Raw genomic sequence first — 18467 nt, 5'->3', positions numbered from 1 at the left:
AGTACCTGCATTCAGGATTAAACGAAATGAAGGGATATTGTAGTTTAATTTAAATCACCTTCCCTCCCTCAAGACCCTCTTCTATATTTATCTAGATGCTTGCTGTCAGTTAGAAACTTTGGGTAAAAAACATACTTTTTGAGAAATCAGGCAACCCCCCTTACCAACGTTGTGATCCAGTGGCCATCCTCTGCAATAGCTGATGCGAAATTGTACGTTACTCTACATAATTTTATCAAACATCAAGTAAATCAACTCAGGTAAGTGAAGCTCTAAAAAAAATATTTTTATTAACTGTTTATTCTACTACTAGACTCTACTTGACTACTACTTGATATGTAGTTTTTCAATAATTTTAAACCGATTGGCTAAATCAGATAGTCCAGTTGATAGCGGCTTTGCCCTTTTCGGATCAAAAGTGTAGCCTTGTGCAACAAAATACCAAAAATACAACATAACTGTCGCGTAATCCTTTTGGTTACTTAGAAAGGGCACTACAAATTTTAGTATTTGTTCGAATGAGCTGTCTCTCGACTTTATACAGCCATTGGTTTAATATCAGAAATCCTGGGAAAACAACTAATAAAAACGTATCTGTAACCTTCCTTCCAAAAAAAGAAAAAAATTCCACATTTTCGTAGATGGGAACTTTAAACCTATAAAATAAGTTATCTAGTGTGTTTGATTTGACAGGATAAGTTTTATTAGGATCACTTGCCCCCTTAGAATTATTGCCCCTTTTCTTAGAAATCAAGCAAATTTTCTGAGGCTCATATCTTTTATTACGTAAGTTTAAACTTAATGAATTTTAAATATCCGGATCATAAAAATCAGATTCTTTTGATGTATATACTGTTACCAAAATTCCGTTTTTTACAGTTTTGATTACTAGCCTGGTGACTCCTTACTTACAGTGCGTTACCTTGAACTTTTTTTTACATACATATAGAAGTTTGTATTAAATCCGCTCATGCTACTGTTACAATGATACTTTTTTGCTTCTTACGACCTAGGCAATGTCGCATCAGCGAACCTCGTTTACACATATTTTCCCTCGTTTTTTTTATTATATTTGAAATCCTCCTCTCTCCCCCCAATGTTTGACTAATACTTAGTTTTGCAAACAGGTTTATTTGATGATGATTCATCCTTGTGTACATAGTGTATTGTAGTTGAAAATATTGTAGTCGAAAGGGGCTTTGCCGCAAATATCTTTAGAACTTGCTTGTGTTGTTTGTTATCTCTTTTGATGATGAAAAATAATTATATCGAAGCTTTATTGTTTAAAAATTTCAAAATTTATTGAAATACTCAAGATTCAAAAAATCTGCCTTTATTTCTTTATTGCATATAATTCAGCTAAAAGCTTTCATTAATCAGTTTTAAGAGTTATCATTCATTGTTTGTAATAAAAGTGAGAAAACACACGATAAAAGGTTTTTGGAACATCACTTTTTTTAAATATTCTTGAAAACCTAACGAAAATGAAGATTTAACTTATTTAGTGCATTCAAAAAATTATTTTATATTTTCCCAAGTATTGAAAAATATTGGGACACCTAAGATGTTAATTCGAAAAATACTACCAAGTTTGAAATTATTTAAATAATAAGCGTCTAACCTCTTAAAATACAGCCTAGAATAATAGAAAAAACAGAACTAGGAAACGCAACTTCTATTGCAAAAACGATACACAAATTAAATATTTGTTGGTTCTGTATCACGGAGTATAATAGCAACGGGTTCCAAAAATGTTTCTTTTAGTTTAAAAAAAAGGACTTGGTATGGAATTCTCAAAATGGCTACTCTTAGATAGCTCTGTGGGCACCAAATTATAATTGTAAAAGTCCGAGATGAAACTATTTACCCGTGGAGCTTGAACCAACTAATGGGGGGATATTACTAAAGGGAGATAATCCCCTCCAGTAATAAGAAATAGAAGGTCAAAATTAAAAAGGAATTAATTCTATCATTTTGATAAGAAGTGCCATGAAATTCAAGCAATCAGAATTTTAAGGGTGGCTGGTATCAGTAGCCTTTCCCCTTCCTGAACTACATTCCTGGAATCAGTATGTTTTGTTTACTCTGCAATAGCCAAAAATCAAACTCGAAAGACTTTATAAATTAAGTTAATACGTCTTATTGTATAAATTTGATAGAGGAAATAATTTTTCCCCTATTCCCCTATTTAGGGGAAAATGATTTTTCTGTGATCCTTACAAAATTCCATACGCTGTGTTTTTTCTGTTCTATGCCTATTGTCCAACAAGATTTAATACTAGTAAAATAAAGGCTGAACTAGTCATCAAAGTGACAAAATAAATTACTATAGACGGTGAAATTTATCGTGGCAATATGGTAAAAAACCACAAAATGTTTTCTCCTCTGTACATGCCTGAATAGATAGATAGATAAGTGTATCTCAAAAACCCGTGGGCCATATACACAAAAATACAAATAAATAACAAACAAGCAAGGAAATTAACAACAGTACGAACACGCACAAAAAAACAGAATTCAACGCAAAAGTACCTAATCTAACTAGAAAAGAAATTAATCATATAAAACTTTTTCTTCTTATTAAAGATTTATCTGTATATACTCCCACTCGAAATATTGTGGTTGGGTTACTATTTTGTAGAATACCCGGAAGCATCAAATTAATCCCATGCAAATAAATTTCCCGTAAATCCAAGAGCACCGGGCATTTCCGGAGAAAATGATCCAAGTCTTCATCATCATCTTTACAAAGGGGACAAACATACCGCCTATCAGGACCAACTATCATTTTATTTTTGTCGAACGTTTTTCGCCTGTTCTGGATTGGAAGACAATTTGCCCTAAACTGAATCCAACGACGTAGAATCATAGCCGGTAAGTTAAATTTAAAATAAACTGCCTGAATATTGGGGAAAGCGATTATTCTTTTATATACATTTCAATGCCAGGATTAATATGGCTAGATAAATATTTTTTTCTGTTGTAAACAAAACCTTATTAGAAATATTTGTCTGTATAAATAGCCTTCAAACTTTACCATAAAACAATCTCTTTAGTAGGGTTAATAAAGAATTAAGTGTTTCTTTAGAATCCACTAAAAACAGGGCAATGGCTAAAGGAAAGAATTTTGCGATAAGATCAGAAAAGAATCTTTGATGGAAGTGCCGAGCTCGGTATTTTAACCGTTTAAAGTGTGAGGAAAGGGCTATTCAAAGTGGAATAAAAAATAAAAAAAAGCTAAAAGAAGTTGACTTCAGAATACGTTATTATAATAAAGAGAAGATAAGCCAGGGGATACAGACTAGAATAAGGGAAGGACTCAACAATCTAAGGTAATCTGGTCGTAATTACTTTTAGGAATGGTTTTTTATATCTCCTATAAAAATGCACGAGAGAAATATTTTACGCAGTTTGAGCTTATATCAAACAAGCGGTATTTGTTCCGTTTTTGAGGAACATAAAACATGAAAACTATAAAGTATTAATAAAAAACACTATATTTTCGTCAATTAAAATTGAAGCAAAGTGATATCAATCTGACGAAATATAAATAGAGTTTTTCAAAGAAAAGTAAAGAATGATAATAAAAATAAAATAAGCTGAAATTAATTCATCTAATATTTAAATTTAAAAAGAATAAGAAAGTTGGTTTTTAAATTTCATTTTTAAAATTTATCTAAGGTTTTATGAATTTATTAGGATTGTTTTAATTTCTAGCTAATCCCTCATTTTGTCATAGTCATTAGAGTTTATAAATCTTTTACAATAAAATGGTAACCCTGAGAGCCAATAATAGTAGATTTTCTTCAAGAAAGTATCGAGTTTTAACGTTAAGGGCTGGCATTAACAACAAAAATTAATCGCAACTTTCGAGTTGCTAAATTTACAAGATTTCGTCGGAAGTTACATTTCTGTTGAATTTGCACATGTTTTATTTCTTTTTTGTTTTAGATAATTTTTTTCAACTTTATCTTTGCATAACTTGTTTATTACTGCCATCGCCTTTTTTTCCCGTCACCCGGGAGAAAAAAGAATTTTTTTTTCTGCACGAATGATAATATAACTACTATTATGTAGTGAGCTGGATGTTTTAAAGAAATAAAAAAATACAAAAAACAAGAAGAAAAATAGGGAATTTCTCAAGACAGTGGGAAACAAATTAGAATGAATATTTCGGCCTTATGTTCATGGGCCGTCCTTAGCAATACAAATAAGAAAAAACAACTTGCAAGAGGATAAAATCAATAAAACTAAAATGATTTTAATAGAAACTAAATCAATAGAAACTAAAATAGAAATCATGCAGACAAAGTAGAGAGTTTCTCTCTCCCCTAACCCCCAATAATCCTGTTAAAGTTTTATTTTTTGCCCCACATAACTTAAGAACGACTAGTCAATCACAAGGGCAATTGAAATCGGATAAAAAGTATTTTTCACGATACCTCAAAATTGTTAGAGCTTATTGATTATCATTTGCTACAAACTACAAGTTTCCGTTCAAAAGGGCCCTTTTTAGTTTCCGTTCAAAAGAGCCCTTTCTCGATAATCGAGGACGTTCCAGTACGATTATCCTTTGGAAAATCATACTCCTTGTGATTATACTATTTTTGATTATACTCATAAAAAAATGTTTTTTTTATAGATAGGGGCTTAAACCTCTCAAATAGGGCCCTTGAAAATTAACCAAATTTTCTCGGCCTCCTAGCTTTTATCAAGTAATTTTAATTAATTATAAATATTTGGAACTATCATAATAAACAAATTTATTTTATGTATATATCACTATCAAAGATCTTTTTACCAGGGTTTTGGTAGCTATTAGCACGAGTAACTCTTTACTTTCAGTTCATTACTATGAGCTGTTAGTTAATCTCTAACATGTAGCTCAGCCAGCTACTGGGTATAAGATTTTGGCTGTTTCACAAGCATACTCGCCTTCAAGAATGAAATATTCGTTCTAAAAAAGTAGGAGCATTGAGAGAAATTTGTTTCGGATTATTATTGTTTTGAGAAATTTGTTTCGGATTATTATTGTTTTGGGCTATTGAATTATTGCTACGAGTGGCCCACTTCTCTGGTGCACCACAAATGTTTTTAGACCAGGAGCCATATAGCCTCGAATAAATGGCGAAAATGGAAATTAAGAGGCCCAACTCTCTAAAAGTAGGTAAATAATGAAAATACGAAGGAGATAATTGAGAGAGAAAAGAAAAAAAGAAAAAATTGAACAACCTCCAGTCTGTTTTTTATTCAAACAAACTCAATGCACATGAAAAACATTCTAATTTACCAATTAGCATTAGTATTTAAAAAAATTCAAATGAGAGCGCTTTTGTAATTTGAACAGAATTTCACCTCTTTTATTTTCATAGAACTTATCGATAAAACAACAACGATGATTAGAATTTTCATCACCAAAATCACAAGTTGGTTTTAACTCAATCCGAATCCAATTTATAATAACCAGGATAATTTGTGTTAATATACAGTTAGGAGAAGTTTCTAAAATTTGGAAGATCATGGTAAGTAAAAAAAATAAAGGGTCCAAGGCTTAACAGTGACGGCAAATAAAGCATGCTACAATATACAGGGGCTGTTGTGCAAAATTTTGATCAAGTTCAAGTTCAAGTTCTATTTATTTTCACAAACTAACAATAACAAAAAACAATATCCCAAAAGGCTCAATGGCCCGTTATTTGGGAAACGGCATACAATAAATAAAAAATCATAAAACTTGTCATAAACATACTAACCAACATCTAAATATAAATATGTAAGGAATATTAAAATGGAAATTAATAAGAAATTTAAAATTCTGAATTAAAATTGCAGTAATTGGAATGAATGAATGCCTTACCAAGTAAATGAACCTCGAAATTATACCACATTTATATGACACTTAGCTAAGGAACATTGCACTAATCTACACTTAGCATAGAAACCATTTAATAAAACTGAAGGAACATCAAGATATCTTAAGCCTTGATTTTTTAAAATCTTAAAACTAAAAATTCCCTTGCTCTGTTCAAAATTTCAAAACTAATTTTGAAGCATTTAAAACTCGAAACTAGTCTCATGTCTGTGGAAAAGAAACATCCAATTCACTTAGCTCAAAATTCATCACAATCAGTTCGAATGTATATAGAAGACACTCGTATAAAAAGTTCTTAAAGTTTTAAGCAAAAACACAGGACAAAGACTTGTGGAAAGAATCTATACAACCAATTCTATGTATAAAATATTTCAATTGTCAGTAAACTGTAATAAATTTGGAAAGAATCAAATGATCCGTATCAAATTTCACAGTTGACAGCAAACTAATTGAAAAGACTACAAAACAAACTACTAATTGACTATTTAAAATAAGTATAACATTTTGCATAAGGCTTTTTCGGTAAAGAAAGAAATATTTTACACAGTCTGGATTTATATGAAACAAGCGGTACGTCTTCCTTTTAGAGAAATATAAAATATGAAAATTCTAAAGTATTAATAAAAAAATATTATTTTTAGAGTCAATAAAACTAAAACAAAATGAGCTATATCAATCTGATGAAATGTAGATAGACAAAAACTGGAAGAAGCTAGAAATTTTAAAAATTCATAATAAATTTATAAAGCCTTAGATAAATTTTACAAATGAAATTTAAAAATCGACAGTCTTATTATTTTTAAATTTAAAATATTAGATTAATTAAATTCAGCTTATCTTATCTTTTATGATTATTCTTTGCTTTTCGTTGAAAAACTATTTTCATCAGATTGATATAACTCATTTTGTTTCAATTTTGATTGACTCTAATAGGCCTTTTCAGTAAAGTAAAACTATGACCTACATAAAATTATGTTATAGAGTATATTTATAAATAGGAAACAAATGCTATTTTCGTTCTTATCACTTATATGGTTGATATTTTTGCAAAGCCTAGATACGGCTGTATTTACCAAACCAGACATGGTAATTTGCGATAAGTAATTATTTTGGTTAGGGTTGTGTGCATTTGGAGTGGTTCACAGTTATTTCCCCGTATATTTGTTAAGAGTATTATTTCAAATGGCCGTTCCTCCATAAGAATAGGGAGTAAAGATTAGACGAAGCTGTGTCTAAGGATTCTTGGAAGCCGCTTGTCATCCATGCTATCAAATTAAACTCTCCCTTAATTTTCCAATCAGATTACACCTTAAACGAAAATGCTCCATCCCTTTCACTATAACTAAACATAGTGAATAAATCCGTAGCCCATCTTTCATATGGGAATAGTTCATCTGAAAAATATTTTATACACAGCGGTAGAAATTTCGTTAATAAAAAATTGCAGAATTATCTTCTTTTCATTATGAACATATCTTTGAGGTTTTGGGTTGTGATGCCTAAGGCTCTATGCTCATTAGAGTATATTTTTTATGAACATAACTCTGATATTTAATTCGTCTATAATATCAAATTTAACTGGGGTTTACAAAAATTATACTTTATTATGGTTAAGTTTTTTTGTATTACTTTTAATTTTTATATTAAGATTACTATTTTTAGATTGCAGATTCTATAGTCTTATATTGTACCATTGCTACACGAGCAATTACTCAATTTGAGTTTTTTTCTTTTCAGCAAATTTGTGTAGAGGGGATGCTTTAATTATCTTTATCATGGTGTTTTGATTTGCTTTTTATTGTTCCCTCAAATCTTATGTTCTAATATTACTAATTGAAGTTTCTAATCTTTATTTAATATTAATTACTGTCTCTTCATGTATTTGTCATCCTTTTCTAAAATCACAGCTAATGTCTTTGGCCCCCTTATTTGGGAGATGTATTTCTGTTGTTCTTCATATACGATGGAATTGCCAATTTTAGTTTCTATCTCTGAAACTTCGGGCAAATTTGATGAATTATTCCAAATGCATCTCCAGGAAATGTACTTATTCAGCAAATGCCAACTTGTTTAAGGTTACTAAACTAAATTCACAAGTTTGCATCCCCGTTGTGTTTCTCCAAATTTAGATACTATTTTTTCTTTCTACTTTGTTAAATCACAAGTAAGGGTCTTGTTAGTAAGAAATTAAGACACAACCCTATTCAGTTACAATGGACTGTTTCAGATTCAATAGTGATTACTTATCGGTTTATTAGGGCAATGAAACTTGTGAGCGCAAGGTCTGTAAAAATTTGAAACTCTTACTGATTGGTTGTTTGTCTCTAATGGACCAATAAGAAGTCATTTTGTATTCTCAATATATAGAAATAAAAACAATTTTTTTCAGCTAAAGTAAGGAGCAAAATCAAAATCTATAACGAACAGAGATTACCATGGCTGTGAGGGGGTTGCCCCCTCCTCAATACCTCGGCATTTACGCTCAAGTTTGCTAAGTTCGCTTTAATTATGGTGAGACAACAAAGTTTTCAAAAAATGTATATCTTACGCTATTCAATATTTTACTGTTAAGTTTTCAGATTTTTTTTTATGTTTTCATCTTTCTGTGTTTTCAGCATTTTTAGTATTGTGTTATCGTAACGTTCCTTTATTTGATCCAATTGTCACTACTATCATTAGTTGCTGGCTTCATTTTTACTTCTAATTTATAGTCACTTTTCTTGTGGGAGGTGAATGATAATTTTTTATATAAGGTGCTAAAAAATAGTTTGCACCCAGATGTTGTTTCTTTAGTACAAAATTTCAATACCTAAATTAGAAAATCTCCTCGCCAAATCTTTAAAGTTTGACCCATTCAAGAAGCTAATTTATTATGTAACTTACGCAATTTAATAGCTTCGGTTTGATAATACGGTAATAGCAATAACTTTCTGGTACCATTTTAATCCATCCAAAATGTTTTGGAGGGAAAGGGCCACTTTATCCTGATATATGATGCTGGCATAAAATTGATTTTTTTTTTTTTTTTTTTTTTTTTTTTTTTTTTTTTTTTTTTTTTTTTTTATCTGGGTCTTTCTATTCCTTGTTAAGCTTGATTAAAAAAATTTAAGACAGCAAGGTCTAAAAAAATATTATATTTCACACTTTTCAATATTTTACTGTTAATTTTTAATTTTTTTCATGTCTTCGTTTTTTCCAAGTTATTTCAGCATTAATAATGTGTTATCGTAGCGTCCCCTTTTATGATTGAGTGGATTCTTAATCCAATTATTACTGCTATACTAGCTACCTTTTTGCTCCTAATTTGAAGTCAATTTTTTGTGAGAAGGGATTCTAATTCTTTAGATATGGTCTTAGGAAATATGTAGTTATCAGGCATTGTTTTCTTTAGTATAAATTTCTATATATAAATTAAAAGATTTCCTTTCCTTACCATACCTTGTAATTTCGACGTATTAAAATCAAAATCTGATTTGTGATTTATCTTACGCAATTTAATAGTATTGATGTGAAAACATTAATGTGAAATTAAAGCTCCAGTGGGTGATCATTATAGCATATTGTTACAATTTAGAGTTAGGGATGAACTTTCTCAGAGAATTTAAAATTAGGTATATTTTTCCAATATTTCGATGAACCATTGATGTTAATCAACGATTGATTAGATCAGATTTTTCCTTTGTATTTAGACATGTCTTGTAAAAAATGCTGAATTCCTTTGGAAGATGGATGAGTTGGCGACCCGTTAGTAGGGTTAGATGTAGGTAAATATCCTGGGGGAGATGCAAGGGGTCCAAATTCTTAAAAGTACAAAAGTGTTGAAAAACAAGTATTTCTTAGAAAACCATGGGAAGATGCTCAATACATCATAAGATCTTCAGGGTTAATTTAGTCCTGGATATTTCTCTCCCTTTGTATGTGCCTGCTTGGAAGTGTACCAAAATTCATGGCATATTTTTTTTTTCCAACTAAATTCAGCTTTGAATTTCTGTTTTTTTAAGGGTTTTAAGAACCATAAACATGTTGTTTTTTTGTTTTTTTTTTTTTTTTTTTTTTTAGGGATAGACCTAACACTAAGTTCATTTTAGACGCAACCATTTCAGAGGGGTATATAGATTAGTTATTTACATAACAATTTAAGTGAAGTGACACAGGCATATGACCTAGAGAGAACGTTATCATTTTGGGTAATTTTCCATGAATGGTTGCTAAACTAAAATGCAAACTCACTCATTTAGCAGCAAAAATCCAAAGATTAATCCTAAGTCTTTCGGCTGTAATTTAAGCACCCAATGGATCAAGCTGTCACATAATCCCGAATTTCTCAGCATGAATGATATTCATTCGTTTTTCTCCCATTCATTTCGGAACACAGTCAAAACTAAGACTGGTCCTTCTTTTTCCCTGGAAACTTCGCTTTGAGAGTATTTGCTGCGTCGCCTGGAATAAGAAACAGAATACCTCATTCATACCTGGTTATTGAATAGTCGCAAATTCGGTTGAATTTTTTTTTTCATTGGGCATAAATATAACTACCATGTTTTATTTGTTTTGTCTAGGCCTGTATAAAATACAATTCATTAACACTTAAGCAGAAGCAGCTGAAAATTTTGTAAAAATCAGTAATATTTCAGAAACTAAACAATAATATTTACTCGTTTTAAAATAAAGTCTCACAAGTGGAAAATAGAAAAATAAATATGAATAACGTTCTTACGTCTTTCCTAGGATAGAAATAAACACAAAAAATGAAACAATCTCTTTTGCAACTTTAGAAGGGTGCTAAGGCTTTCAATCGGCCTTCTACCGATATTACACCACCATCGACTTGATACCACCAACTCTGAGAAAAAAAGAAAGAAAAACAAACACACAAATAAACACACTTCCGTTGTTGGTCCACTCCGAAAACCCAAAATTTTGTATTTTGCTAGACGGGGTTGAAAAATAAGAAAGTTTAGCTCGCTCACTTGCTAAATTTCAAGTTGTGCTTCACCTTTTTGGGTCTTGGAGGTTTAGTTTTTATTGGTACTAGCTGCTCCTTATTTACAGTTCGTTACCCTGACTATCATAAAATTCTGCTAAGCTGGTAGTCCTAGACTATAAAGGGTCTTAGATTAAATTTTTGTAATATTAAGAAATATTTATACTTAATATATGCTATAAATTTCAACCTGTTATCTTAATTTCAGATGCCAGGTGAGACGAAATAGCGCTAGTAGTACATTATGCTCATGGCCTGTAGCATTGCAGTATTAATGTATATTATATTATATATACATATTAAATATGTGTATATATTATCTTTTTATTTTTTATTATTGTGGTACTTGTGAATTAAACGAAACACACTCAGGAGTTACGCCTTGGTTGGATCTCAGAAAACCGGTTTCATAGCAACAAAGACAAGTGACGGATAATACAATGCATTCGACCTGAATAGCTTTGGATATATATTTGCACATTAGGGGGATTAGGGTGGTTAGGTTCGGTCAGGCTATGTTAGGTTAGGGGAGTTTTCAAAATACTTTACCCCCGCCCCAACCCCTCCCTAATGTGTAAATACATAGCCCAATTATATTATTATATTAACTAAATCTTATATGAGGGCTATATCAAACAATTCGTGGTAACGAACTGTAATTAAGGAGCGACCCAGCTCAATTGTAACCAAAACTCTAAAAAACTAAATATTGATACCAATATGATATATCAGAAGTATCGTTTTATTATACTGACTTCAAATGTATAAATTTAGTTTTACCCATTAAGTTTATCCTTACCAATTAAAGGTTACGAGCCTGAGAAAATTTGCCGTATTTTATAAAAAAGGTGAAACAACCCCTAAAAGTCACAGTGTCTTAAAGAAAATCACACAATCAGATTCAGCGTAGCAGAAAACCCTACTGAAGAGGTTTCAAGCTCCTATCTACAAAAATATTGAATTTTGTATTTTGGAGGTTTTTTTTTGGCCAGAAGAAAGATAACTGATGCGTGTTTATTCGTTTTTTTCCTGGGGAGATCTTATCGACCCAGTGGACCTATAATAGCACAAGAGGGCACAGTCAAACGGAAATATAAAGTTCTAGTGCCCTTTTTATGTGACCAAAGGATCGGAGGGCAACTAGGTCCCCTCTCCCGCCCCTTTTTCCCCAAAACCATCCCATTTAATTTTTATAATCTAAGCCAATTTTAATCATATTTGAAAGGACCACTAACTATACCTTTGGATATAACATGACCCCCCCCTCACTGACCCACAAGAAAAGTTTTTAAGTTATAAAATTTGCCCATTTTCTACGTATAATATTTGTTATTGGATGTTTTCATGCATTTTCGGGTGGGGGGGAAACTTTTATGATGGGGTCTTCGACGGGGGAATTTTCCATGGAGAGGGAAGTTATCAGGGATTAAATTTGTAAGGGGCAAGTATACACTGGGGGAATTTACCAGAATTCTTGTACACATTCTTTTCAGTCGGTTTGCTTTCTCTTTTCCGTCTACATTTTAAGCGTGGAGATGTTAAGTGTAATTTTCACCAGGATTGAATTGTTTAAAGGATATTTCCCTGGGCAGAGGGAATTTCTCCGTGCAGGCAGGCCAAATTTCCCGGAGTTATTTCAAAAACGATCAGAAATCAAATAAAAAACAAGTTTTTTCAACTAAAAGTAAGGAGAAACATTAAAGCTTAAAACGAACAGAAATTATTACGTATATGAGGGGGTTGCCCGTCCTCAACATCTGACTCTTTACGCTAAAGTTTAAATTTGGTCCCAATAGTTTAAGAATGACTTCTGAAACACAATGGTCGTTCAATTAGATATTAGAATGATTAGATGATTTTTAAGAAGTACTAAAAAACTTAAGAGTAAAGAGAGAGGTGTTGAGGAAGAGGCAACCCTATTCATATACATGATAATTTTTGTTCGTTTTAAGTTTTAATGTTTCTCCTTACTTTCAGTTGAAAAACTTGTTTTTTTTTTAATTTCAATAGGATGAATCTAACTTCACTTCTTGAGTGTGTTTTGTTTAATTATCAAGCACAGTAATAGGTTGTTATATTATATATTACAGATCATACTATGAAGCATAAGGTATTACATTGAGGTTCGTATTAATAGAAAGCAAAAATGAAACAACTAAAAGACAAAACAGGAGTATAAACTGTTTACCATTGTTTATTCATTCATAAAAAAGCATCATTAGCTGTTCCAAAGTTTCAATGTTTGATTTCTGTCATGCTATTAAATAAAAAAAACTAGTTTTTTTAGCTGAAAGTAAGGAGCGACATTAAAACTTAAAACGAACAGAAATTACTCCGTATATAAAATGGGTTGTCCCCTCCACAATCCCTCGCTCTTTACGCTAAAGCTTTTATTTGTTTTAAAAAGTAGATTTGTGGCAAAGAGCCACACTTTAGCGGAAAGAACGAAGGATTGCGGAGGGGACAACCCATTTTATATACGGAGTAATTTCTGTTCGTCTTAAGTTTTAATGTCGCTCCTTACTTTCAGCTAAAAAAATTATTTTTTTTTATTTAATTTCTGAACGTTTTTGAATTAATGCATGTTTGGTTTTGGCTCTCCGCACATAAATTATTAAAATGAAATTTGTATATTAATTCTTTTTTTTTTGGCTAAATGGCTTTCTCTTAGTTTTGATCAGACGATTTTGAGAAATAAGGAGTGGAGAAGGAGGCCTAGTTGCCCTCCAATTTTTCGGTTGCTTAAAAAGGCAACTAGAACTTTTAATTTTTGACGAACGTTTTTATTAGTAAAAAATATACGTAACTTATAAATTAGCAACTTACGTAACAAACTTTCATAATCTTATATTTTTATTATGTATACAAGGGGGTTTGTATCCTCGTTAATACCTCGCCTTTTACACTAAAAGTTTTGTCCCAATTCTTTAAGAATGACCTCTGAATCAGAAAGGTCGTAGAATAAATAGTTGAAATTACTAAAAATACTTTAGCATACATAGCGAGGTATTTATCTCCTCCTAAATACCTCGCTCTTTATGCTAAAGTATTTTTAGAGCCCCTCATATGCGTTATAATCTCTGTTCGTTTTAAGTTTCAATGCTACTCCTTCCTTTCATTTGAAAAAACGTTTTCATGTTTATTTTTCATTGTTTTCTTATAGTAATGCTAGAAAATCATGCGCCCTTTTCCTTGAATTTTTCTTCCTTCATGACAGATTCCTCCAAGGAAAGATCCTCCAACATAGCCCCCTCCCCTCAGCCCCACCCCCAAAACAAAATAAAATCCCCTGAAAACGTCTGTACACTTTCCAATAATCATTACTATATGTAAACACTGGTCAAAGTTTGTAACTTGCAGCCCCTCCCCCAGGGATTGTGGGGGAGTAAATCATCTCCAAATACATAGTTATTATGGTTTTCGACTATGCTGAACAAAATGGCTATCCCAAAATTTTGATCCGTTGACTTTGGGAAAAAATGAGCGTGGGAGGGGCCTAGATGCCCTCCAATTTTTTTGGTCACTTAAAAAGGGCACTAGAACTTTTCATTTCCGTTAGAATGAGCCCTCTTGAGACATTCTAGGACCACTTGGTCGATACGATGACCCCTGGGAAAAAGAAAAAAGAAAAAAAAACAAAAACAAACAAATTTACACGCACCCGTGATTTGTCTTCTGGCAAAAAATACAAAATTCCACATTTTTGTAGATAGGAGCTTGAAACTTTTACAATAGGGTTCTCTGATACGCTGAATCTGATGGTGTGATTTTCGTTAAGATTCTATGACTTTTAGGGGGTGTTTCCCCCTATTTTCTTAAATAAGGCAAATTTTCTCAGGCTCGTAACTTTTGATGGGTAAGATTAAACTTGATGAAACTTATATATTTAAAATCAGCATTAAAATGCGATTCTTTTGGTGTAGCTATTGGTATCAAAATTCAATTTTTTAGAGTTTTGGTTACTATTGAGCCGGGTCGCTCCTTACTACAGTTCGTTACCACGAACTGTTTGATTTAGCACATGTTTTAACAGAAGAACCGTCATAACAAAAAATATTATTCCTTCACCATTTAGTTAGATTTAGACTTCTAGAAAAAAATGCAGTTTTAACTAATATTCTATCTGATTACTAACGGCCTCCAATCTTTAACGGAAGAATAAAATGAATTTTTTTGCACTTAAAGAGCGAGTGAAGCTAAATAAGAGTGACACCACTAAGCCCCTTTCCATCCACTAAGGGTGCAAAAGTATAATTTGGCCTTTCCTCAACGACAAACGAGCTAGAATTCTAAAAGTAACGTATTCATTTTAACTTGTAATATGAACTCGCTCCGAATTTTTTTATTTTTCTTTTTTTATGTTATTTGTACGAGTGAAGATTGACTTATATTCCAGTGAGCTGGAGGGGGAAAAAGGATAGAACAACCCCCTATTTATGCGCGGTTATTCATGCTTAACTTAAGTTTAAATGATACTTTTAAGTCTTAACGGCCTAGATAAACTTAGTTACTTGTTTTATTTATGTATATTTTGCCAAAATGATCTAAAAGACATAGACGGATGTAAATACATATATAACACAAGATACATACTCTAACAAACTATCAAATCTCTATATTATTAGCCAGGGATATTAGTGTTGGGGAAGGGGGCTGAAACACACCCTCATCCATTCCGCTATCAAAATTTTTTATAATGATTTAGCCAGAGGTTTTTAATATTTTTTAATTTGTTTGACTATTTTTTTCGAAGTATTTCAATTTCTTCTGGCTGCTCCCTTCAAATATCTTTCTTGTTTTGTAGCAGGAATAGTTTCCCCCTTCCCCCTCTGTCATTGTTACTCGGGCTAGTTCGTATCAGTATCGGTCTCTAGCAGCCCGTGCTAGAGCATTCAAATTGCAACCAAGATTAACCATTGTTTTAAACCATTTGATACTTCATTTGATATGTAAGCCATTTGGTACTTCAAATGTCTAGGCTATCCCACGAGTTCTACTCCTGGTATTTCAGCACTTTTTCAGTACTATATCAACACTTTTGGAGTCGAATTTCTTTTTTATGTACAAAATGTCAGAAAGCACACTTTTCTATAGTTTGACCTCTTTCGTTCCTTAAAAAGGATGCTAAATTTAATTATCAATTGAATGTTCCAAGTTTCTTATGACCACAGTTCAATAAATAACCCTCAGTGAAAAGAAAGAAGAAAAAATAAGAAAACTAAGCTATAGTAATTGTACAAGGGGAAAGCGCAAAATCCCTTACTACGTGAAAAAGAAACATATCCAAAGAATCACATCAAAACTTGTTCGATTTCTGTTTAGGTTTGATCTTCTTTGAAACATTTTGAAGCGGACTTTTTAATTCAAACTGCGTTTGCGGTGAACACAAAAATTCACCAAATAAATCAGACAAAAACAGACCATATGACCCAACCTAGACCATACTTCTTGAACAAAATTCCAAAAGCTTGAAAACTCCAGTTGAGGATTCTCAGACATGCTGAATAAGGATTCTTGGCAATGCTTGATTGTGTCCGAGTAACTTTTATTAAGGGTACTCTTATTTGGTTGTTTCCTTCTTTTTTTTAGATTTACGTCCATTTTGAATAATTCCTTTTGGTGAGTAGCTTTGAACGATATGGACTGTTTGTACCTGGAATAAGTTTTAGAAGCAAATTATATGAATTTAAATATAGCTATTCTTCAATTTATTATCGGCGTTGTTTTATTGATAGTTGTCAATTATTTATTACAGTCCATTGTTCTAAAAGATTTTGTAAACTTATATATTTGATCCGCTAGAGCCGGTGCAAGCCTATCCCACCACCCTGATTGAGCGGGGATCGATCCCTGGGCCCTGTATTGTAATATATATATATATATATATATATATATATATATATATATATATATATATATATATATATATATATATATATATATATATATATATATATATATATATATATATATATATATAGTTACAAATTTTAACTATTTAATAATGAAATATAATGTAATGAAATATTTATAAAGTATTTATAATAAGGATGAAAGTAACAAAAAAAGCTTATGCATTCTGATTAGACTATCACAGATAATTCTGTATGCAAAACTACAAACCCTTAAATGTTCAGACAAGGAGAGGATACTATTTTTAAGCTCTTTTCTAAATACCTTCAAAATAGTGCCCTTTTACCACTAAAACAGCTTACAAATATCCCAAATAGACCGGTCACAGTTGTCAAGTTCTCAAATAAATCGTAGGCCATTTCTCCTGAGTATCTCTTCAAATGAGTCAACGGTACTAAGAGCACCCCATTATGCTATTTCAATTGAAAATTTAAGTCAGTCATAAAAAAGAAAAGTTTTCTCGCCAGACGACTTGGAACTTGAAACTGTAAAAGGTACTTGCTCGCGGACAAAATTACTTTTCTAGCTTTTGCACTCGAAAGAGATCAAAGAAAGGCCAGAGAGTTACATTTTTTTAGAGAGTTGTTTTTTTTAGGTTAGAACAAGAAAGTTTTGATGGTTTCTTCGTAAATTAAAATGGAAAATATATGTAAAAGAAATCTTGCTAATCAAGGAATTTCATTCTTCTTACAGGCTTGAGATGTGACTCAAGGACACAGGAGAGCCAGTCAGGTATAAGTAGACGGAGTTAATTGGCTTCCCTTTTTGACGGCGTTAAGAAAAAAAATGTAATTGGCATGAAAATACGTCAGAGAAATTAACCAATGAAAATCGAGCACACTTTTTTACACAGGAATAGCAATTTTTCTTTTCGCTTTGGTTTTTCTATATAGCCTACTGCAAGATCATATTAAAATTTGGTAACAATCGAGATTTTGGATGAAAAAAAATGAATACGGTACAACATAACGGATATAATTTGGCCTTTCAAGATTGGACCGTTGGTTACCAACCAAAAAAAGTAACCGGGCAACTACGACTGCAACAAACAACGGTGCTGAAGTAGACTGCAGCAACCCATCCTTTTTTCAAGTACAGTTAATTAAGTACAACCAAATAGATCATAAAAAAGGAAAATTCATTTGAGCTATAGTAGTTAAAAGTTGCGATTCAAACCAAGACATCTGATTCTCTTTTGAAGATCAGCAACTAGTAAAGCAGAGTAGTCATGGTTACAATGTTGCATGGTTGCATGGTTGCAGAGTAGTCATGGTTGCATGGTTGCAACTTATTGAAAAATGTACCACAACCCATAATGGCGAACAATTTTGAGATGTGATTTTTATTAAACTGTTTGGTGAGGATAAAAATCACTTGTAGTTTATTCAGAAACTGTAAACATTATTTCGATTAATCTCAGTAGTAAAATGTTATTTTGAAATCAAATTTAAAAGAATCTTGAAAAAGAACCTAAAACACCACAGAAATAGTGTCCAATCGAGATGAAAAGTATACCATTAGAATTGCGTTATCGAAAACCAAATGCAGGATAATGAAAGCCCAATACCTTGAGCGTAAAGAAAAATCACTTACATCCAATCTTTATAACTGAAATTTGTTACACAATATTCGCTTTTTTTTATAAGCTCGACTTGATAACACTATACAAACTCGCCATATGGCACCCATAAAATACAC

The 18467-nt window shown here is 31.7% G+C and overlaps 1 protein-coding gene across 1 annotated transcript in view; it reads right to left on the bottom strand.

Annotated features, from left to right (window-relative positions):
• LOC136038142 (DNA-binding protein SMUBP-2-like) overlaps positions 1–18467 on the bottom strand; it is a 544983-nt gene that overhangs the window by 427720 nt on the left and 98796 nt on the right. The window lies entirely within an intron of this gene.

The sequence above is a fragment of the Artemia franciscana genome, chromosome 17, assembly GCF_032884065.1.
Source record: "Artemia franciscana chromosome 17, ASM3288406v1, whole genome shotgun sequence".
Classification (NCBI taxonomy): Eukaryota; Metazoa; Arthropoda; class Branchiopoda; order Anostraca; family Artemiidae; genus Artemia; species Artemia franciscana.
The sequence above is the reverse complement of the archived record's forward strand: the minus strand, read 5'-3'. Positions and strand labels throughout refer to the sequence as shown.